The sequence below is a fragment of the Giraffa tippelskirchi genome, chromosome X, assembly GCF_054371585.1.
Source record: "Giraffa tippelskirchi isolate mGirTip1 chromosome X, T2T-mGirTip1v1.2.pri, whole genome shotgun sequence".
NCBI lineage: Eukaryota > Metazoa > Chordata > Mammalia > Artiodactyla > Giraffidae > Giraffa > Giraffa tippelskirchi.
The window spans coordinates 125,368,567-125,392,688 of record NC_137289.1 but is presented as its reverse complement, the minus strand read 5'-3'; the positions used below and the strand labels follow the sequence as shown (position 1 = coordinate 125,392,688).

Here is a 24,122-nt window from a genome sequence, read left to right as displayed (position 1 = left end):
ACGTATACACAATGGAGTATTACTCAGCCATTAAAAAAAAAATACATTTGAATCGGTTCTACTGAGATGGATGAAACTGGAGCCCATTATACAGAGTGAAGTAAGCCAGAAAGAAAAACACCAATACGGTATACTAAGGCATATATATGGAATTTGAAAGATGGTAACGATAACCCTATATGCAAGACAGAATAAGAGACACAGATGCATAGAACAGTCTTATGGACTCTGAGGGAGAAGGTGAGGGTGGGATGTTCTGGGACAATAGCATTGAAACATGTATATTATCATATGTGAAACAGGACACCATTCCAGGTTCAATGCATGAGACAAATGCTCAGGGCTGGGGCAATGGGATGACCCAGAGGGATGGAATGGGGAGGGAGGTGGGAGGGGGGTCCAGGATGGGGAACACATGTAAACCCATGGCTGATTCATGTCAATGTATGGCAAAAACCACTACAATATTGTAAAGTAATTAGCCCCCAACTAAAATAAATAAATTCATTAAAAAAAAAAAAAGAAATCTCAAATATACTAACCTATTCTCTATTCGACAATTTGGCTCAGCATGGATTGTTAGATTTTTTAAAAAAAGCTTTGAAAATTCAATTATATTTTTTTACTATGAAAATCAACATTTAGGAAAATAGTTATGTTGCACCTGCATAATAGCCTCTGGGTAAGTGTGAATTCATTGGAAGGACTGATGTTGAAGCTGAAACTCCAATCCTTTGGCCACCTGATGCGAACAGCTGACTCATTGGAAAAGACCCTGATGCTGGGAAAGATTGAGGGCAGGAGAAGAAGGGGACGACAGAGGATGAGATGATTGGACGGCATCACTGACTCAATGGACATGGGTTTGAGTGGACTCCAGGAGTTGGTGATGGACAGGGAGGCCTGGCGTGCTGCGGTTCATGGGGTCGCAAAGAGTCGGACATGACTGAGCGACTGAACTGAACTGAACTGAAGTGTGAATTACGTTGAGAGGCTCTCACATAGTTAAATACTGACATTTAGGTTTTGATTGACAACTAGCATTATCTCTTTAGTTCTGTGTATCTAAAATATACAGAAGTAAGAAATAAGGTAACCACTTATCTCTAAGACTAGGATGATTAATTAATTTGTTCAGTAAGTTTTTATTGAGTGTGGTTGCATCTTATATGAGACAGTTCTGACCTCTTGACATTTCCTTCTGGGCACAGACAAACAAGAAACACACACACACACACACATAAATTGCGGTAACTGTTATCATAGTACAAAGAAAAACACAGTACACTGTTAAAAATTAATGGTGGAAATGCCAAAAGGGGAACTGTTAATGATATAACTTTTTATTGGGTGTCCAGGAATGATTTTTGTGGTGAGGTTATTGAAATGGAAGATGTGCCAAGAATAAGAGAGTTAACTATGTATCTTGATGGAGAAAATAGGATGTGTGAAGTCCCTAGTTAAGAGAGGGTTTGTTAAAGGTGTGAGTTAAAAGAGCTGAAAGAAAAAAAATAAAAATGGCTAGAGCTGCAAGGGAGGGTAGCAAGTAATGAAATTAACTCTACAAATTTTATGAATAAGGATAGTCATAAGAATGACCAAAATTTGGCAACAATTCAAATTTCCAATAGTTGGAGAATAATGAATTATTTATACTCACTTTGAGATTTTATCATATTGCCTTTAAAAATAAAAAAAAATGTATAATTGATGATTAGGTAAAATATAAGCAAAATAGTAAACAATAGAAGGTAAAATAGTATATGTGATACTATTCTACTTTACTAGAAAAAAAATCTGCAAAATCACTGAAAGTTTGAAAGCAAAGCTCAAACCTATTAATAGCAATGTATGGAGAGAAAGAATATGAGTGTTTTAGTTTAAAAATACTTCTATGAGTTTTCAAAAATTTCAGATGCTGCACTTTAAAAATTATAGGTGAATATGAAAAATAAAAATGAAACAACCACCATAAAGCCTTTCTCTAAATATGAAAAATAAGCTTAAACATACACAGAACTAAAACTAAAGTGTTCTTTTTTGTATGTGCATATGGAGAAAAATAGTGTGACACAATATTTGAATTCTGTTAACTGTGATAGAGATGAGTTTCTGTAGATGTGTGTGTGAAGGGGAAGGTCATTTATCTGTCCATTTCTCTGTCCATATGTCATGAGTACATGACATTTGAAATACCGTTACTGACTTATCATTTTTTAAAAGTCACAATTTAATCACTTAATAAAGCTCAGTATGATTTGCCAAAGAAGATCTTCATTTGTGTTCATGAGTATTGGAGGAAACATGTCAAAATACCCATATGGGGGATAGAATTAGCTGACCACTGCTCTTAAATCCATGTGCTCATCATCGTCTCTTGAAACAGGGAAAAATGGCAAGATCACAGCTATATTCAAATACTATGGTCCTTATACTCAAAAATCTCTCTCTCTAGGTTATGTGTATTCTGCCTTTTACAAGTTCACGTTATTTTAATAGAGGTGATGACAGTACTAATAAAACAATTCCTAAGTATTTCTAAAAAAAATTTCAGTAGTAACTCTCAGCTACTGCCTAAGTTCTAGCATCTAAATAACTTTAAAAAGTCAGTTATATACTGCCTTGTTTGAGAAAACAGTACACTAGATAGAAAATCAGACTAAAGAACTTATTACACAGTTATCCAAATTGATGAGAAATTTGTGCTTGATTACAGAATGGTAGGTGATTGATTTGATACAACTTCAGAGAAGTAAGATTTAGAAGATAAAATCATTTGTCCATTTACAAGTTATTCGACTTCAAGCAAGTCACTTAATTTTCAGTTTATCCATCTGAAAAACTAAAAGAATAATAAAACTAGTGTCTACCACCTAGTGTTGTTGTGAGGATAAAATGAAATCTTATAGTGGGCACATGGTTCTTACATTTTGATTTTTTTTCTTGGCTCAGTTATGCACTGCTGATAAAAATTATCTTCTAAACATCAATTTATACATATATTTTCCAAAGCCATTTTTATTATGTAGAATTTTTAGGAGTAGTAAATCACCCTTCAATTGCAAGTGATGATTACCTGCTGTCCTTATTAGCTACTGATTTGATTCAAAAGCACTGAAGTATTGTAGGTTACTCATTGCCTTTTAATCAATTCTTAAAGATTTTGGATCCAACAAGGAGAAAAATACATGTTGAGGCAGCCAGATTTTAAGAGCCTCCTTTGCAAATAAATAATTCTTGGTTTTGATTTTTCCAAGTAACACTTCAGATGAAGTTTTTCCCCTCATACATGTTCTTACTGGATCAGAAAATTTTGTCCACGCCTCTACTAACAGTGAATGGGTTTTTTGACAAGCATAAGGAATTCTTCTGGAACTGTTTCCTCTGCCTGTGAAATGGCAAAACATTTGCTATATTATATAAAAGGGAAACTCAGCCGTGCACCAACACAATCGCTTTCTGTCCTTAATAGAGAAAAGTAATGGTAGCAAGAACTAGGCCAAATGCCAAAGTCTGTTTGTATTGACCCAGCTTCTGCTGTAGCAGGTTATATACATCTATCCTGGGTAACATTCAGTCCACTGAAAGTAGCTTTCTTGTTACAGTGAATTACTATAATCATCAGGATAAGTTTCCCACCACTGGCTTTTGATGATAGGGAGTCAAATGTCAATCAATCAACCCAACAAACGACAGCCACCAAAGGAATATTTGGAGCTTATTTAATTATGCCTAGCTTTGAAAGAATTCTATTACGACTGAATAGCGTTGGGCAAGTCAATTGATCTTTAATGCATTAAACAAATGCATTTAATTTGGGGGCAGTTATCTCAGTAACTCTCACGTATTCAGGGCTCTAATAGCCTGCTCCTGGTCCCCCCCCAACCCCAACCATTCTGTATGTATATAACATTTCCATATTCAGTATGACTAGGTGCTCTGAGGTACTAGGAAGAGACAATAACTATTGATAGTTCTATATATGAATTTCAGCCCATCATTAACTTTAATTTAAAATGTGAGATTTGAAAAGGATCCACATATTGGAGGTATAAGAAAAAACATATTATTTGTTAAGGTGTACAGTGGGCAAAGAAAGCAGTCCTTAATGTTAATTTTCCTTTGTAGTTAATTTCAAGGCACCCACAATTACGAGGTATGTCTAAAGTTTTGGCTAAACAAAACATTGTATTGTCTTTGCCTTAGGACATTAGCAAGAGTAAAATGGCAATAATATTCTGCAGCAGTATTAAAAAAAAAACTGACTCAACAGGGAAAAATGCTATTTAAGGATAATAACATTAAGAGCAGTACTGTCTTCCATTCCTGTTGTATTTTACAGGTTACAGAGCATATTAGTTAATTTGAAAAACTTCCACACAATAACCCTATGAAATACCAGGGATATCTTTTACATCTATTTTGCAACTCTGAAGAGTGATAAGCAGTGTTCAGAGAAATTGCATTTGTCAGGATACACCAGAGAAATGGAACCAACAGAAGGGGTAAAACTCTCCATTGACATCTTCACACCAATACCCAGATTAATGTAGGACCAAATATCTGCCCACACCTACCCCCTCCACCCTGCGCTTGATCCAGGCAAATTGACACATAAACTTATTCAGCACAGAAATCAAGTGATTTGTTTAAGGTAAATTGATGAAGTTGAGATTGTTGTTACCCTAGTATTTCAACTTCTAGTCCAATTTAGTTTTCTTTCACACTATATTAGATTGCCTTTAGAAATGTTCTTAAAGCAAATTTCAAAGACCATAAATTTCTTTAGTTGATGGACCCTGCCTTATTAAATGTATGAAGGAAGCTCAAACATATCTATTTGATAGACATGAGGCTGTTACTGAATGGGAGAAAGGATTTGCAAATGAAATGACCAAAAGGAGCGAATATCAAACACACGAACATACACACACACAATTCACACAACTCAATATCAAACAAACAAACAATGTGATTAACAAAAGGATAGAAAACTTGAATAGATATTTTTCCAAAGAGGAAATTCAGACTGCTAATAGGAACATGAAAAGATGCTCAACATTGCTAATAATCAGGGAAATGCAAATCAAACCCACAAGGAGATATTGGCTCACACCTGCCAGAATGGTGATCATCAAAAAGAACACACATCACACATGTTGGCGAGGATGTGGAAAGAAGGGAACACTGGTACACCGCTGGATAGAATGTAAATTCATGTAGCCACTGTGGAAAACAGCATGAAGGTTTCTTAAAAAAACTAAAAATAGAACTACCATATGGCTCAGAAAATCCACTCCTGGATATATATATAAAACCCCCCAAACATTAATTTGAATCGATACAATGCACTCTGAAGTTCATAGCAGCATTATTTACAAACACCAAGATATGGAAGCAACCTGAGTGTTCATCAACAAATGAATGGATACAGAAGATGTGGTACACACACACACACACACACACACACACACACACACACACACACAATGGAGCTTGCAGAATTTTAAGCATTATTTTACTAGCTTGTGAGATGAGTGCAATTGTGCGGTAGTTTGAACATTCTTTGGCATTGCCTTTCTTTGGGATTAGAATGAAAACTGACCTTTTCCACTCCTGTGGCCACTGCTGAGTTTTCCAAATTTGCTGCCATATTGAGTGCAACACTTTCACAGCATCATCTTTTAGGATTTGAAATAGCTCAACTGGAATTCCATCACCTCCACTAGCTTTGTTCATAGTGATGCTTCCTAAAGCCCACTTGACTTCACACTCCAGGATGTCTGGCTTTAGGTGAGTGATCACACCATCATGATTATCTGGGTTGTGAAGATCTTTTTTTGTACATTTCTTCTGTGTATTCTTGCCACCTCTTCTTAATATCTTCTGCTTCTGTTAGGTCCTTACCATTTCTGTCCTTTATTGAGCCCATCTTTACATGAATGTTCCCTTGGTATCTCTAATTTTCTTGAAGAGATTTCTAGTCTTTCCCATTCTATTGTTTTCCTCTATTTCTTTGCATTGATCACTGAGGAAGGATTTCTTATTTCTCCTTGCTATTCTTTGGAACTCTGCATTCAAATGGGTATATCTTTCCTTTTCTCCTTTCCTTTTGGCTTCTCTTCTTTTCACAGCTCTTTTTAAGTCCTCCTCAGACAGCCATTTTGCTTTTTTGCATTTCTTTTTCTTGGGCATTGTCTTGATCCCTGTCTCTTGTACAATGTCACGAACCTCCATCCATACTTCATCAGGCACTCTGTCTATCGGATCTAGTCCCTTAAATCTATTTCTCACTTTCACTGTATAATCAATCGTTAGGGATTTGATTTAGGTCATACCTGAATGGTCTAGTGGTTTTCCCTACTTTCTTCAATTTACGTCTGGATTTGGCAATAAGGAGTTCATGATCTGATCCACAGTCAGCTCCCGATCTTGTTTTTGCTGACTGTATAGAGCGTCTCCATCTTTGGCTGCAAAGAATATAATCAATCTAATTTCGGTGTTGACCATCTGGTGATGTCCATGTGTAGAGTCTTCTCTTGTGTTGTTGGAAGAGGGTGTTTGCTATGACCAGTGCATTCTCTTGGCAGAACTCTATTAGCCTTTACTCTGCTTCATTTTCTACTCCAAGGCCAAATTTACCTGTTACTCCAGGTGTTTCTTGACTTCCTACTTTTGCATTCCAGTCCCCTATGATGAAATGGACATCTTTTTTGGGTGTTAATTCTAGAAGGTCTTGTAGGTCTTCACAGAACCGTTCAACTTCAGCTTCTTTAGCACTACTGGTCAGAGCATAGACTTGGGTTACCGTGATATTGAATGGTTTGCCTTGGAAACGAACAGAGATCATTCTGTTGTTTTCAAGACTGCATCCAAGTACTACATTTTGGACTCTTTTGTTGACTATGATGGCTACTCCATTTCTTCTAAGGGATTCCTGCCCACAGTAGTAGATATAATGGTCATCTGAGTTAAATTCACCCCTTCCAGTCCATTTTAGTTCACTGATTCCTAAAATGTTGACATTCACTCTTGCCATCTCCTGTTTGATCACTTCCAATTTGTCTCGATTCATGGACCTAACATTCCAGGTTCCAATGCAATATTGCTCTTACAGCATCAGGCCTTGCTTCCATGACCAGTCACATCCACAAGTGGGTGTTGTTTTTGCTTTGGCTCCATCTCTTTATTCTTTCTCGAGTTATTTCTCCACTGATCTCCAGTAGCATATTGGGCACCTACAGACCTGGGGAGTTCATCTGTCAGCGTCTTGTCTTTTTGCCTTTTCATACTGTTCATAGGGTTCCAAAGGCAGGAATACTAAAGTGGTTTGCCATTCCCTTCTCCAGTATTTTCCATCATTACCTTTAAATATGGATTATATTTTTTACATTTTACTTTGTAAGATTTAAAAGTATATTTATAACACAAATACTGTATATTAATGCATATATACAGGATTTAGAAAGATGGTAACGACAATCCTATATACAAGGCAGCAAGAGATACAGATGTAAAGAACAGACTTTTGGTCTCTGCGGGAGAAGGCGAGGGTGGGATGATTTGCGAGAGTAGCATTGAAACTTGTGTATTACCATATGTAAAATAGATGACCAGTGCAAGTTTGATGCATGAAGCAGGGCACCCAAATCTGGTGCTCAGGGACAACCCAGAGGGATGGGGTGGGGAGGGAGACTGCAGTGGGGTTCAGGATGGAGGGATACATGTGTACCTATGGCTGATTCATTTTGATGTATGGCAAAAATCATCACAATATTGTAAAGTAATTATCTTCCAGTTAAAATAAATTATTTTTTTAAAAAATAAAAATATAACTTAAATTATATATTTTAAATGTAAAATAGCTAAATATGATATGGAATCTCTTACCTTTTTTTTTTTACTTTTCTCATCCTTTTATTCTATTTACAAACTTTACCTATTCAAATAACCTATTTATGTATTTCCATATGTTTTGCAGTTAGTATTTTATATAATCATAGAAAATACCATTATACTATATAAATATACATATGTATATTTTGAAATACAGTTGATGATTTATTGTATATACTTTTTATGCATGTGATTTTTATAGAAAATTCTACATTGTGTTGTTACTTCCTATTTAGCAGGTATATCTCAAATTTATATATTTTAATAGCTGCATAGGAGCCTAAGCTTACATGTTTTAAAATTTATTCAATTAATTTCTTATTAAAAGTCATTCTTTGTTTCCCTTCATCTCCTTTCTTTTTTTCTCATTATGAACAATGCTGCAACAGATATGCATGCATATATATATTCCTTATGTACTGATATTTTATTTTATAAGTAAGGTCACAGGAAATAAATTGTACATTGTACGTTTCATTCTCTAGACTTGATTTTCACCCTTAACCTGTGTGAAAGGCCATTTTTTCCTATTCTCAAACTCCAAGGCCTAGTTAAATATCATATACTGTGTTTAAAAATAAATAAAAAAGTCTTCTGAGCCTCAGAATTTTCAATGTATTTTGTATAATAATTATTTGTATACTATCTTTCATATCTTCTTTTTAGCTACTTTCTGGAGAGCAGGAAACATTTTATTTCCATATCATTCTTAGCAGAAAGGTTTTCTCACAGAAGACAAAAGATACTAATTGACTTCTTGATGCCTATAATAATACTTGAAAATACTACTTTAGATAATTTTTTAGGAAACAAAGATAAAAAATATATCTCTCCCTTTAGGGAATCTGTCTTTTATGCATTATAGGCTTCTTTAAAATTTCTTGCATATTTAAGTTTCTGATAGCTTTTAATCAGATATTTGTAACTGAGAAGTAATCTAATAAGAGAGATACAAAAAGATTCATGTTCAGGTCCTTAGTTTTATTTATATCTATGCTTAGTCCCTCAGTCATGTCTGACTCTTTGCGATCCCATGGACTGCAGCCCACCTGGCTCCTCTTTCCATGGGGATTCTCCAGACAAGAACACTGGAGTGGGTTGCCATGCCCTCCTCCAGGGAATCTTCCCAACCCAGGGATTGAACTCAGGTCTCCCGCGTTGCAGGTGGATTCTTGACCATCTGAGTCACCAGGGAAGCCCTGGTTACACAGCTATACAATAAATTTATAACAGTAAATTATATATTATTAGAAAGATTTTATGCTCTTTCCCCTCTTTTTCTGAGATCTTAAATGTTTTGTTAGAGGGTGAGAGGAGATGGGTGTGAATGTAAATGATACTAGAAATAAACTAAAATTCTTTACCACTATAAAAAGAAATCTTACTGGTCTTTATGATAGGGCATTGCCCTTCATGTTCACTGAAAGCCTACAGTACAAAAACCAGCCAATCTCTTGGGAGAATGTAGACAGTTTGGGGGAAATCCAATTATATTTTATTTGTAGAAGGAATCAATATGGAAGTACTCCTCAAGTTCAATCCAATCACAAATGTGAAGACCAGATTTGCATTTATATCTAAGGAGAAGCACAGAGGATTAAAAAGATTTCAATATAATTCAGCAATCCCTTTGTCAAAATAGGGCATTCATTGAACATAATGACACTCAAGGCCATCCTTCCAATAAATTGCCCAATAAAAGTTCCATAAAAAATTTAATATGGTATAGGTTGGGGAATATAGGTAATTAAATGTGTTGCAGAGGTAGAAAAAAAGACCCTGGGAGAATTAAAAGATTGTAATTAAGAGTTGAAAGAATAATTCTGAAATAAATAGATTATTTTAGGAAAATCTTATCAGTATGTTAATCACTTTAGTTCTCTTATCATGGGAGAGACTCTTAAGTAGGTGCTTAGGTCACTGGTAGCCAAGCCCTTGGTGTTTTCAGATGCCAGGAGTTTCATAACAGACAGGCTCTAAACCTTGATTACTTTTCTAATAAGAACATTGTTGCTTGTCAGTCTTCAATCTTTTTAATTCACTCATGTCAGATGGAAACAAAATCAACTCTTGGATGGCAAACAAGCTGCACTGGGATTGGGCAAGGCTAGAAACCATCATGTGCAGCCCAGAGATAAGCGAGGCTGAATTCTCTGTGGTCTTCTGAGACTATATCATGTGAAATGAAGAATTTACAAGCAGAAACAGTGGCTAAAAATCTCATTATTAACGACTTTTGAGTAGCCATGGTTTCTGGCTTTTCATGTGCAGCTGTAAGAGACTTACAAAGATGGGGAATGTGGGCATAGAATAAATGTTGGTAAATAAACAGAATCTGGGACTAAAACAGGAAAATGTAACTGTCTTGAAAGTGTTTGTGATTCTGGCTGAAGAGCGAACTGTACAGGGTTTGTTTAAACAAAAGCTATGTAAATCTTTGCTCAGCTGATTGTTCGGGAAAATAAATGGAAGCAAACAGAGGAAAACAGACCACAGGCAAGAAGAGTTTGTCAGGAATGATAACGGGCATGGAAGCAACAGGATTTAAAATGATAGCCCACCCTCTGTAAATAATGTGAGCTCCTCGTGATGCACTAGAGACCCAATTCAACAGCACAATAATTTTAGCTAAAAACATGCTATTCCCACCATGAGACTCCATAAACTACAGAAGAAAGCTGAGGAATTTTATACACCCAAAGTGACAACTGTGAGAAGCGTGGGAAACCTGGTACCTTTAAATCTTGGATTTTATTCCTAAGTTGCCCATGACATTGCCTGGGAGATTTTTGCAGCACTTAAACTGGACAAGGAAGACAACGAAAGTGTCTCAGTTTTTGTCCAACTGTGCTAAAAATAGGAGTGACAAATCTGTGCTTGTTGTTCGCAAACAAAATTCGGTTGGCAATCTGAGAATATTAGAAAATGACTACGCATGAGCTAAAGGTACAAAAGTTAGGTACCATTCCTATGACCGCTCCTTTCCTGTAACATATTTCACTTCTCCACTAAAAACTGACACTGATAAAACACACTTAAGTTGGTAGGACAGGTGAGAGAAATCCTAAGGAGTCCAAACTAATAACACCAGGTATCATCTGGAGAACGGTCTGGCAAAGAGGACTTCTTGTCTCATTAACTTTCTGTGGGCTCAGCACCTAACATGGCCCAGGGTTGTTCCCCAAGAGCTGGGATTCACACAGACACAGCCTAACTCCAGAAGAACTGACCTGAGGCTGCACATCAGCCATTTGCACAACAACCCTGGAATGTCATTAGCCCTCAGAAATTGTTTATCTCCAGAGCCACAGGAGCAGGCTGTTGCTTTGTATCTGACCTCACCACTCTGGATTAACCACATATGAACAGGGGAAAGATTTTCTCCCTGTTGCTCTCTTCACTGCAGGCTTGTGCCCACACAACTTCAATGGAATTGCTCTAATAGGTTTCAAAAAGGTCAAGTCAGAAATTTACTTGGACCTGTTTCTCAAAGTGAACTCAAGAGAAGTTAAAGAAGTCAAAAGGATCAGAGACATTTCTTCAAAACTCCAATTATTGGGTTGGCCAAGAAAGTTCTTTGGGTTTTTCCCTGAGGTGTTTCAGAAAACCATGAAGAAACTTTTTCAGCCAACCCAAGAGTTCTTTGGGAATGATAAGGAATGGTCAACAGCATGGGCAGTATCACTGGTCTCCTTTGTTACAGAGCTTCTCAACTCATGTGTGACTCTGTGGATAGGATGGCATCCCTGAAGTTCTAAGTTGCATGTGTGGATGTGCAGGGTATTATATTCGTATTTATTTACTTGAAATACTGATTTACTCCTTTATTACAGAGGGGCAAGAGATAGCAAAGGAAGTCCACAGGGTGAAAACTAAGGAGGAACATTTGAAAATCACCAGTGAATACTCTAACAGTAGAGAAGACACCTTAAAGTCATTAGAAACAAGAAAAAAATATACCAAAGTGCCAGTAAGTTTGTAGCATTACAGCTGCTTTGTCTTTGGTGTGCTTTCCTTCTTTTTTTTTTCCTCCAAATTCTCCAATGAGAGAAATCTAATTTTCTATTAAGAAAAAATAAAATGCAAACAGAAATGGAAAAGTTACACATTTGGTGGATATATTCTAACATATCTGAAGATTTTACCCCAGAGTCCAGCACTGGTTAACTGGAAACCGCTGTATCTACTTTCCTTTGTTGACCGAAGTCAGGAAGGGAGGAAGAGAAGGAGGTGCAAAGGAGGAATAACAGTGCAAATAACTAGTCTGTTCAGGAGCAAATTAAGTTTCTCTCATGGGTAGTCACTCAGTAAATGTTAATTGATTATAATTAAGAAGAATGACCTTTCTTTTTCTGTGCACTCCATGACACTTCCATATTTTCACATGAGCTAAACTTTATAGCCTAACTGATATGCTGAGACTTTGTACTACATGTTAACTATCTTTCATAGAAGAGGTGGCATTGGTGATGACTTTAAAGACCTCATTTACTTGTTAAATGCATCTTTGACACTATTTTCTATTTCTCCCTATACCACTAATAACACTCATGGTAGCACACACGGTATTTGATGACCATTTCTCCTTCTGTCTGAATGTTCCTTGCTCAGAAACAGAAAGAAAAAAAAATGTATAAAGGACAAAAGGGAACTTCAAGTCACATTCAAAAATTTACAAACATTACTGCTGAGCTCCTTAACAAAAGTGATTGGCTGTGGTTTGATGACTGCCAAAGAACACAACACTGGCATGAAAAGAATTGGAAAAAAAGGAAAAGAGTGTGAATTAGAATTTTGCCGAGAGTGCTAGCACTAATGTAATCAAAATACAGTAAGTTTAAATCTTTGAAATACCAGTGCTTTGGAGGAGGTGAAGGGAGGCTCATCGACATCTCTTTACTTAGGATAATTAACATCAGTATTAGGAGAGATCCACAGGGATAAGAACTGTGGAAGATTTGGGAAAACCTTCTAGAAACAACTTACTCTTCAAACATAGTTTATTCAGTTATCACTCCAAATTCCAAGGACAGTAAGGAACTCCAAACAACATTCAAAAAGCCAGGTATGAGGAATATTGTAGCCTTTCTAAGACCTAAACTGTGTAAATTTGTATACTGTAAATTATGAACCAAAATAGCAAGATGAAATACAGTTGCAGAACTTTTCTCTAGTTGAATCAAAATCCATATTTTAAGCACTTAACTTTAAGCAATTCCTAACAAGGACAATAAGTGGGCCTTTAATTTCATATGAGCTCTGATTTAAAAAAAATAATAATTGGAAGGCTTGATTCCTTAAACTTTGGAACTACTGCTTCTTGTTCACTACAGTATCCTTAGCATCAGAGGTCCAGAATGTAGCTGACCCAAAACAGTAAAACCAGGATGAATGAATTAGTGAGTAAACAAATGAATGCAGAAGTAGACAATTAGCTTAATAAATGATATATTATCTCACAACCAACATTAACACCAAGAAACAAGGGACCCTCCTAACTACACCAATACAATGACATTATCTATACCAGGAAAAAGAAGAGGTTTTGCACTTCCATGGATTCATCATTTTTAACGTGTAAGCTTTTTATCTTCCATGCTACAATGTGGGTTCAGCTGTTCTCAATTAATCCTTTTTTTTTTTTTTGCCCTAAAAATGATCCAATTAGAAGAATCTCCGTCAAGTATTGCTGCCAAGAAGTGCTTGAATTGGGTGAACTCAAAAGATAATTCTTTTGTCTGTATTGGGCGGAATCACCAAGCCACCCTTTATGCTGGATCTTTTATCATCTGTGCATTCAGTCTTGGACCAGTCGGTTGCCTTCTTGGATCTTCCTCTGTAACATCCAGGTATTGGATCAGATGAGAGGTCCCTCATGCTCTTAGGTTGAACTGAGGTCTACCTAGGTTGCACACTAGGCTCACTGCAGGAGGCTTTAAAAATTCCCATTCCCTGGCTTCAAGTGACAAATCACATCAGTATCTGCAAGGGAGTCCCAGGCACACCTACTTTTTTTTAAAGCTTCTTGGGGGATTCCCAACATGTAGCTAAAATTGAGAAGTACCTCTTTAAAAACTCATTGTTGTCAATTGAGTGAATTAAGCGTACTTTAATTTCAGAACCATAACATAATTCTCTTTGTACTCTTTTCATGCCTAAAATAATATATCTCTAGAATAAAGATACGTACATCTATTTTTAAAGGGCACATGGGCTTTTTTTTTTTTTAATCAAAGCCAAATGCAGTGATTAATATTCCAAATTTGTCACCAATTTTCAGTATTGCTTAGTATTTGGGGGCATGGAAAGCTCCATAGTTCAAGATTTCTGCACATTTAAGAGCAGTTGCCTACAGCATGTTTTAGTCAGTCAGTGTATATATATTCTTCCTGCCTTTAATAAAGAAAATTTCATTTTAAGCTATAATCCCTAAAAAGGATTTCCTGGCAGAATAGTTTATATCGTGAGAGCATATGGGAGTTAAGCATAATTATTCAGAGAGTATCTTTCTCCAAAGAGCTTAAAGCACTTTATGGAATTCATCTAATTAATGTTCACACTCTATGCACGAGAAGGCGTTGGACAGGGAAGAATGGACAACTCTGAATTGAACTCCTATTCCATTCAGTGAGAGGACGAGGGAAACTGAACACCACGATGCATGCATACAGGGTTTATAGTCTATCACTGTTCATTAGTCTGTATCCAAAATTACATTTTAATACATCAAAATGAAGAGGGAGAAATTTGCTAAATTAGTTGAGCTATTTTTTCCCCTGCTTTTAAGTACTCAAACAATGAAAAACACAAAAATCTGTTACTTTAAAAATTCCAGATGCTCTAGCATTACATAAACACAGACAGAATCTGATTAAAATGTAGGGCTTCCTTAGCAGAACAAACAATATTTACATCGCTCTTCATTCACACAATAAATGGTAAGCATTGTCAATATGTGTGGGTATATCTACATAGACTTAACTGTTACCAAAAATATGACTGTGTACTTTTAGCCCGGACAGCCTGACAGATGAAGTTGATTTTAATATGATCACAAGAAAAGCTTTAATTAAATGCTTACCTATGAACACATTTTAATGGAATGGAGGAGATAGAAAGATGGTATTGTGTAATAGTTAAAAACAGAAAAGTTGATTAAAAAAACCAAACAAAACAAACCTCAGCATCTTTTTTTCCTATTGTAAATCATAGTAGTTGAGCTTTCCCACTGGGATTACATCTTAACCTGACCTCATTTCCTTAACCTGGTCAGATTTCCTCCAGAATAAAATTAATAACAGAATTCACAGAAGGCTTACAATTTCATTAAAATAGATCAAAAGTTCTGCTTTCATAAAAATTTCACTGGCAAACTCAAAGATACAAACGAGTACTTCGAAATTCTGTAATGCATAAACTCTGAAATCTGCTTTTGTTTTAAAAACAAAGTATTTAGTGAATAGCATTATTTGTCTTTCCACATAGTCACACCATTGACAGAAGATGAGTATAAGGACAATGCTTCTCCCTCAAAGACATTTTTTGTACACTTCGACATTATGCGTGCATTTGAGACATGTTCAATTTATCTCCTCGCTTTGCTCATGGGAGAATTACTGGTAAATATTTCCTGCTTGAAAGCAGAGAGTTGATTCTGATGATTATCAACATAAATAAAAAAATATCAAGTCTGTTCATAGAAGTTAAAAACAAAGGGATCCACAAACCACCGGTAAAATCGTGTAATGTTTATTTTTTAGTCAGTTCCCACCACTAATTGCTGACTCCACACTTTCTCTTTTAAAACAGTTATTCATGAATTCTAGCATTGAATCTCTTGGAGTTTATTATGTCATCAAATAAACAGACAATCTCTTAAATGTATTTCTTCACCTATAGCCAACATACAGATGAAAATTATAGACTTTCATGAGAAATTTATGCTGACTAAAAGTAATGGTGATGCCATCTAATCTTTTTATGTATTTTTTTTAAAAAATGCATACAAATAAAACAAAATAATACCATTTGAGTGTGAATTTGCCCTTTGAGTATGGCTAATTTTAATAATTAATTTAATAATTAAATGGCCATTAGCTTCAAAAAGGAAAAAAAAAATATTAGCAGGAAAGTATCCAAATTATTTTCATGTAAATGACTGATTGGGCTTCCCACATGGTGCTAGTGGTAAAGAGCCTGCTTGCCAATGCAGGAGACAAAAGAGACGCAGGTTCAATCCCTGCGTCAGGAAGATCCCCTGGAGGAAGGCAGGGCAACCCACTCCAGTATTCTTCCTTAAAGAACCCCATGGACAGAGGAGCCTGGTGGGTTATAGTCCATAGGGTCCCAAAGAGTCGGACACAAATAAAGCGAATTAGCACACACGCACACACAACTGATTATTTCCAATATATAAGAACTATTTTCTTACTGTTAGCTCTACTTTTCTAGAGTAAGTCTCGGGACTCCTGAACAGTTTTGAAACAATCCCTTTTTCTCTGTCCAGGAAAAGAACAAATTTGCAAAAGTAAAGCTCTATAGCCAACCAGTTAAGAAGTTACTTCCTGAACTACAGAGAGGGTCCCAGAGTTCCATATTATATTGTGACCAAGTGAATTAGCCAGTGGATGAAGCAAGTTTCTAATGGATAAAAAGTGGCTCTGAAATAGTTAAGGAAACATATGGGTTAAAATTACTGTGATGGTTTCAATAGCAATACTGCTAGAAGTAGAATTTCACTTGCAACCAGGGTACTTTTTCATTGGTTCCTCCCTAGAATGTGTTGCTATCAGTTGCAAATTTCCAGGTGGTCTTAGTGGTTAAGAACCCGCCTGCCAATGCAGGAGACATAAGAGACTTGGGTTTGATCCCTGGGTTGGGACGATCCCCAGAGGACATGGCAACCCACTCCAGGATTCTTGCCTGGAGAATCCCATGGACAGAGGATCCTGGTGGGCTACAATCCGTAATGCTGCAGAGAGTCATACATAACCGAAGTGACTTGGCACACATGCACAACACAGTTATATGTATAATGGCATTCAAAATCCTGAATTTGAGTCTTTTTTTTTTCTTTCTCAGAAGATAGTTACAATTTTGAATAAGCACTTTATGTCTGGAGAGACTTCCTCACATTAAATGACCCCATAATGACCAGATGGATAAAACCTCTTCAAACAAATAACCTGAATGCAATGCCCACTTGTGGATCTTGAAATATCCATACACAATTATAAACACATATAAAAATGGCTTTTGGATACATGATTGATAGACTATGACAACCACCATTGCATAGTACTCTGGACCTTTCATAAAGTGAATATTTAAAGCATTATAACTGCCTTCTATTATCATGAAGACACATTTTTTTCCTGATAATTTACATGAGTTCTCCTTAATCTGTGTCTTCATCAGGAAAAAGAATAGGCTGACCCACATGAAATGCTGAACTACATAAAAACAGTGATCTATAAGTTCCCACCTAAAATTAGGCATTTATGTATAGAATAAGCACGAGAAACCCAAAGGAAATTCTCATAAATTACCCTTAAAGGCCAGTTCTTACACGTTTTGAATCGAAAAGTCAATGTATGCTCCCTTGAGAAGAAAACTTTCATGTCTTGACTATTTAAAGAATTTTTTTTTTCTATTAAAAAGGTTACCCTATATAAGATAACACCAATAACACTGATGATGTTCAAGTTTTAGCTCTGGGTTAAATTCTTGCTTTATAACATCAAATTATCACATTGTATAGAAGCTGTGCTTTTCAATAGATTAGCCTCTAGCCACATGTGGCTATATAAATTTAATTAAAATGAAATCAAGTTTAAAACTCAGTTCATTTCCATTAGGCATACTTGAAGTGTGCAACAGTCACATTATAGAGCATTTCTAGCACTGCAGAATCTTCTATTAGATAGGGGTGTTATTACACTGCCTGTTTGTCTTTTCCATTAGCTTACTCCTTGAAGGGAGAGGCTACAGTATAACACATTACATACAGACTGGCACATATAGATGCTCAAAAAAGTAGAAACCACTGGGCATATCCTATTATTACCACTGATATCCCCATATACATACAATGCTTTTCAGATTAAAAGTGCTTTTCCTTATCAATGTTTCCCAGGGGCTGAGTGGGGTGGGGACCGCAAGAAAGGTATGAAGAAACATTGAGGTGATAAGAATACTGTCAATCTTCATTGTGATCCTGGTTACACAACCACCTATGTTTGTCAAAACTCATCAACCTGTGTATCGAAAAGGGTGAATGTTATCACACGTAAATTACACCTTCACAAAACCAAAAGGAATTGGAAAGGGAGGAAAAAGGATGCATTGATTTGCATTTTAAAATGCGATCCTTGAGATTTAGAGGGAGCTGACCAGAGAATGCTGTTGACAGTCAGAGAAGGAAGCATCAGGCGTGTGTCAGGATGTCAAGCGACTTAGAGGTACAGATTTCTAAAAGTGTCACGGGTTAACAGACTGCTCAGGGAAGATGCTAGCAGGTCTCCCTGGGCAGGCAGCGCCCCCCCCCCCCACTTCTCACCCGCACCCCACTGATTTCTCTAATCATTTTTGATTTTGCCATCTGTTCCTCCTGGCACAACAAAGGTTCAGAAAGAACAGTGACAACTTCAATAAGCTCGTCTTAGATGACAGTCTTGAAATCAGAGGAAAAAAAATCAGTATTGATGATTCAATCCTCTATTTATCGAGTAGTTATTTGTGAAGTACAAACACAGTGAAACTAGTTTAACCTAGTTTGACTGATATTATACGAATCTAAAACATTGGCTTAAAAATATTATGTATGGTCAATTACTAATGGCCCCACTCCACAGAAGTGAAGACTGTTATGCATCTAACATTCTGAGAAATCCTAAGGGTTAATTAGGAATTCAGATCATGATTTCTTGATCTCATTCCCTGGAAATGAACCCTTGTGATAGAATATGGTCAGCAGTTTGGCATGTACAAGGAATGACAAGATTTTTGCAAGCTGTTCTTTTCTGGGTACTGCAGAACCTTGGCTGGGATTTCCACCATGATGATGGAAGCCTGATAATGCCCATTAATTTTCACAGCTGAATACAAGTCACATCTGTTTACATTGTCCTTTTATTTTAATCAATACCAGTCACTGTTGCCTCTCTGATGTCTTTTAATTCAATGGCATAACTTCGTGTTTCTTCTCTATGCTCATGTTTGTCACAAAGGGCACGAAGGGAACTATTTATGCACTAAAAGGTAAGTGGAAGTGACAGTGTTAGTCGCTTAGTCATGCCCGCCTCTTTGGGATCCCATGCACTGGAGCCCACCAGGTTCCTCTGTCCATAGGATTCTCCAGGCAAGAATACTGGAGTGTGTAGCCATTCCCTTCTCTGGGGATCTCCCCAACCCATGGATCAAACCCAGGTCTCCTGCATGGCAAGCAGATAATTTACCATCTGAGCCACCAGGGAAGCCTACTAAAAGTTATATCTCTGACAATCAGAATGAATTATCCTTAGAAGGGTCTGCAAAAATAATCTCATCTACTTTTCTTGGTGAATATAAAGTAATAAACTATTAAAAGACAATGAGGGGCTAGAATCTCTTCCCGAAAGAACAGAGCCCTTCATGGTCACCCAATTTCTAGGGCTAGAAGAAATAATAATTTTCCTTCACCAAGGTTATGGGAGATAACAAATCATCTTTATACCTAACTGTGAAAACTCTAGAGTTAATTAAACTTCTCAATCTCAAAACTTAAACAAAATGTTTTAGTTTGTTAAATCCATGATAAAAACTTACATCATTTTTCTCACATTCTAGTCTATAAGCAGCACAGGTATGTTTTGGACCTTAGCTTTTTTAGAACAGGGATGATAGTTTAATCTGTGTTCCATGAAGGACTGAGCTGTAGTCCTGTAGACAGCAACATTCCACGTGGTAGACATAACACAGCTAAACTGAGTCTGCTGATTCGTTTGCCTTCCATGCATTGACCTTTCGTTGGAGAGGTAACCTGTTCTATTTGTAATTTAAGGTGAGGGAGGGTGGAATGAGAAACTACATAGTTCATATGTCCATAATAGGGACTTAATAAGTAAGAACTTTTGGAGAAGGAAATGGCAATCCATTACAATATTGGAATGGGAAATCTTGCCTGGGAAATCCCATGAACAGAGGAGCCTGGAGGGCTACAGTCCATGGGGGGTCACAAAAAGTCAGACACAACTTAGTGACTAAACAACAACAACAACAAGTGAGAAGTTTACTATTATTAGTAATAATGTTTTTATTATATTAAAATTTGCTCTTGTAGCTAGTTTATTCATTTAGCTTTCTCCATATATATGGAAAGTCCTTATGACGTTTTTAATCCTCCTTTTCATGAAGCCTTATTGGCTCTACAGAAAGCTTTAGACTTTTTTTTAAAGAAAAACTTTCTGTTTTATATTGGAACATAGCCAGTTAACATTGTTGTGATAGTTTTAGGTGGACATCAAAGGGACTCAGCCATACATATACATGTATCCATTCTCCCCCATAGACTTTTTTTACCGAAATTATTTCTTTAGTTCATTGTGACCCATAATTTGGAAGTTAAGTCTATTTTTGTGGTTATTTTTTTTCACCCGGAGCAAAGAAAATTTTCAATTTAACTCAGCAAACAGGCACTGGTTTCCATTCCCTAGCAAAGCCATGCATAAACAAAAACTCTAGCCCCAAGAGGTTCTTGATTTAGCTCTGCTATTATGTATCTTCAACCAGATAACTGAATTTCAGAAATGGAGCTCAACGTCTTTGTCTCTTAGTAAAGTGGTTGAACTACAGGACACCTAGTGTCTCTGCCATCTCTCAAGCAACTGTTTGCTGTATGACTGAGTAAAATTTGCTGAACCATAAAGTTTTTAAAGAATTGTAGAACCCCAGGCAGGTATACCCACTGGGTAAGGATTTCACCAAACTATCTTTACGCTGTAATGAACAGTGCTAAAAAAATATGGGCTCTTCAAAGCAAATCTTCACTTTGCCTATTCCAGACAGCTTTTACAGCACTGTCTTCTTAAGACTTATCCCACTGCCTTTTTTTATAATAAATGAATGATAAATAGCTGATAAATGAATAATGGTGAATCTTAGACTTGAAGAAACACAGAATTTGGGGTTTTCCATCTTGCTTACCTACACAATTTTACAATAAGCTTAACTATTTTGTGAGGAAAAAAAAAAATACTACACATTGACCTCACATTTGCTTATAAATTTCTGTATTTCTGTACTTAGATCAGCTCAGTGTTTTCTTATGTGTCCCTCTAACATAGCTGATAAAATTTCCTTTTGCCTGTGCTAAATCCTTAAAAAAACACAGAGCATTTGGAAAAAAAAACTTGTGTCTTGATATATATGTAGGATAAGTATTATGATAAAAATATGAATGTACTTCTTTTAAAGCCAAAGGCTACTTGTGGGTTAAATTTTCTACATTGAGGCCTTCTCTAAGAAGGTCAAATTTCTAGAGACAGGAAATAATGGCCATGCTTTAAACTCTTGTAGCACTTTTCAGTTTATAAATTTCTTATTAATTTAATTTTGGCAATGATCCTATGTCGTGGGTAGACACTTCATTTTATAGAGAAAGTTAAACTAAGATTTAGGAAGTTAAGCAGCTTATTTAAGGTCACATACCTAGTTTCTGGATAAGATGTCTTCTAATTTCATGTTCGGAATCTTTTGCACTGTACCACAGTTACCCCTGCTTCACATACAGAAACACTACCTAGAAATATGATTCAAGTACTTTTGTTTTTATTCCTAAAATATATTAACTGCATATATCAGAGATATTGCACATTGAGAATCAGTGGTACAAAGGTGACAGAACCAAGATACAAACTTCAACCATTTTATAGACTCTGTATCTCTCTTAATACATTTAAGGATGAATAGTTTACTAGGCTGGAGAAGGCAATGGCACCCCACTTCAGTACTCTTGCCTGGAAAATCCCATGGACGGAGGAGCCTGGTAGGCTACAGTCCATGGGGTCGCTAAGAGTCGGACACGACTGAGCAACTTCACTTTCACTTTTCCCTTTCATGCACTGGAGAAAGAAATGGCAACCCACTCCAGTGTTCTTGCCTGGAGAATCCCAGGGACGGCGGAGCCTGGTGGGCTTCCGTCTATGGAGTCGCACAGAGTCGGACACGACTGAAGCGACTTAGCAGCAGTAGCAGTTTACTAGGCAATGGGCTAAAACAAACTTCAGCCAGAAGGACTCTACTGTTTGCTCCATGGACATAAGATTCTCAATTGACCTCACTGATTCATTTTTGAAAAAAAAAGTCTTTTTTTCTATGATCCTAGGATCAAACAAAACTTAAAAGAATAGGAACTGTAGGAAAAGAAACCCCTCTGGCAAGTTAGGGATAAATGTGCCCATCAGAAATGCTTTTTTTTTTCCCCATTTAAACCTGGATTGGACAGCGGACAGAACATGTTTCTGTTGTTTCCTGATGCTGGTTTTATTCCTTCTCACATTCCTTTTCTGCCAAACAAATGTAGAAGGATTCCACGAAAAGAACATTCCAAATCTTTAATCATTATGAAAAACACAGTACCTTGACCTTGTATTTTAAAGTTAAATGGAGTGGCATTATAAAAATTAAATGGATTCTTGCTCATTTCCATAATATCCTTTAAAAAGCCTTGCCTAGCCCAGAGTGGATGTCCTATTTCTTTATCTTTCTTGATGACCTCTCATGCCTGCAAGTCAGCTCGTTTTTCTTTGCTGAAGACTGCACCCCACTGCTGCGTGCACTCTAAAAGTTCCATTAAAATCTAGGGCATCATCACTCATTCTTATCTGTAGCAGGCTGCTAAACCGTACCTACCAGCAACTGCATGCAAACTAGTCTCCAAGGACGATATTAGTTATATACGTTGTCATCCTGTAAGGAGAATTCCACCTGGATCCTACCTTATCTCACAAAGCACCTCTAGCCTTTCAAACATGGCTCCCTGAGTCTGTGCTATGAAAGGGTCTCTTGCAACAGCAAGCATTACTTAAAAAGCAATTTAGCAGCAAGAAATTAGCTTTTTATAGGACACCCTTTATTAAACTCGGTGTGAGATGAGCTGGCATCCTGAATCTAGCAATGCACCCACTGAGACCACACAGGCCAAAAGCAGTTTCATTTTAAATACTGTACTCCATAGAAATTATATGTATTCATCCTCTGGTCTTGATGGAGTCTTTCTTAGGATGGATGTGTTATTAGGATGATGAGGGTAGAGAATTGAACAACAGGCTAGGATTTAGCACTGCTCTTGTAGCCGTGAAATGTGAAGAAATATTGATGCCACTTATTCAAGGAGGCATTCCCTAACTACTGGGGACTGCTTACTGGCTGGTGATGGAGATCAGGGAGATTGATAAAAGAGCTGGGTCAAGATTATAAATTAGGAGTATTTTTTTTTTTTTTACTTTTTATAATTTCAAACATCATTGTTTTAAATCACTAACAGGGCATTCTTGAGGAAACGGTGTGCTGTGCTGTGCTTATTTGCTCTGTCATGTCAGACTCTTTGTGATCTCATGGACTGTAGCCTACCAGGCTCCTCTGTCCATGGGGATTCTCCAGGCTCCTATGTCCATGGGGATTCTCTAGGCAAGAATACTGGAGTGGGTTGCCATGCCCTCCTCCAAGGGATCTCCCCAACCCAGGGGTTGAATCCAGGTTTCCCACATTGCAGGTGGATTCTTTGCCATCTGAGCCACCAGGAAAGCCCAAGAATACTGGAGTGGGTAGCCTATCCCTTCTCCAGAGGATCTTCCCGACCCAGGAATTGAACTGGGGTCTCCTGCATTGCAGGTGGATTCTTTACCAGCTGAGCTACCAAGGAAGCCCTGTGGAAATGGTATTAGATGTCAAATACCATTTTCAAACTTTGTGACTCATTTGATTACATTTTCAGTGAAAGCATATGAGTCCTGGATAACTTTCCTGGATATGTGAATAATAAGTCAAGTTCTGAAAAATTTAAGTTCAAAGGCAGCTAGATACCACTTCACATATCTATGTAACAGTATTTGTCCTTCTCTGCCATCTCCTAACAAATACATATCAGCAAAATTTTGTGTGAGGAGGGTAGTTCTTCTGAAAGGATTTTGTTTCCATGGTTGTTTCTGAAAGATGTCAGTATGGTACCACCAAGGTGAAATTTGGTC

At 36.8% G+C, this 24,122-nt stretch overlaps 1 protein-coding gene and 1 long non-coding RNA gene across 4 annotated transcripts in view; both read right to left on the bottom strand.

Annotated features, from left to right (window-relative positions):
* DMD (dystrophin) overlaps positions 1-24,122 on the bottom strand; it is a 2,147,259-nt gene that overhangs the window by 891,083 nt on the left and 1,232,054 nt on the right. The gene's annotated exons all lie outside the window — the stretch shown is intronic.
* On the bottom strand, positions 14,159-19,795 carry LOC145535983 (uncharacterized). Its single transcript, XR_014075570.1, has 2 exons — positions 19,429-19,795; positions 14,159-16,766 (listed from the first exon to the last, which is right to left on the bottom strand). It is a non-coding gene; the product is annotated as an uncharacterized LOC145535983 (long non-coding RNA).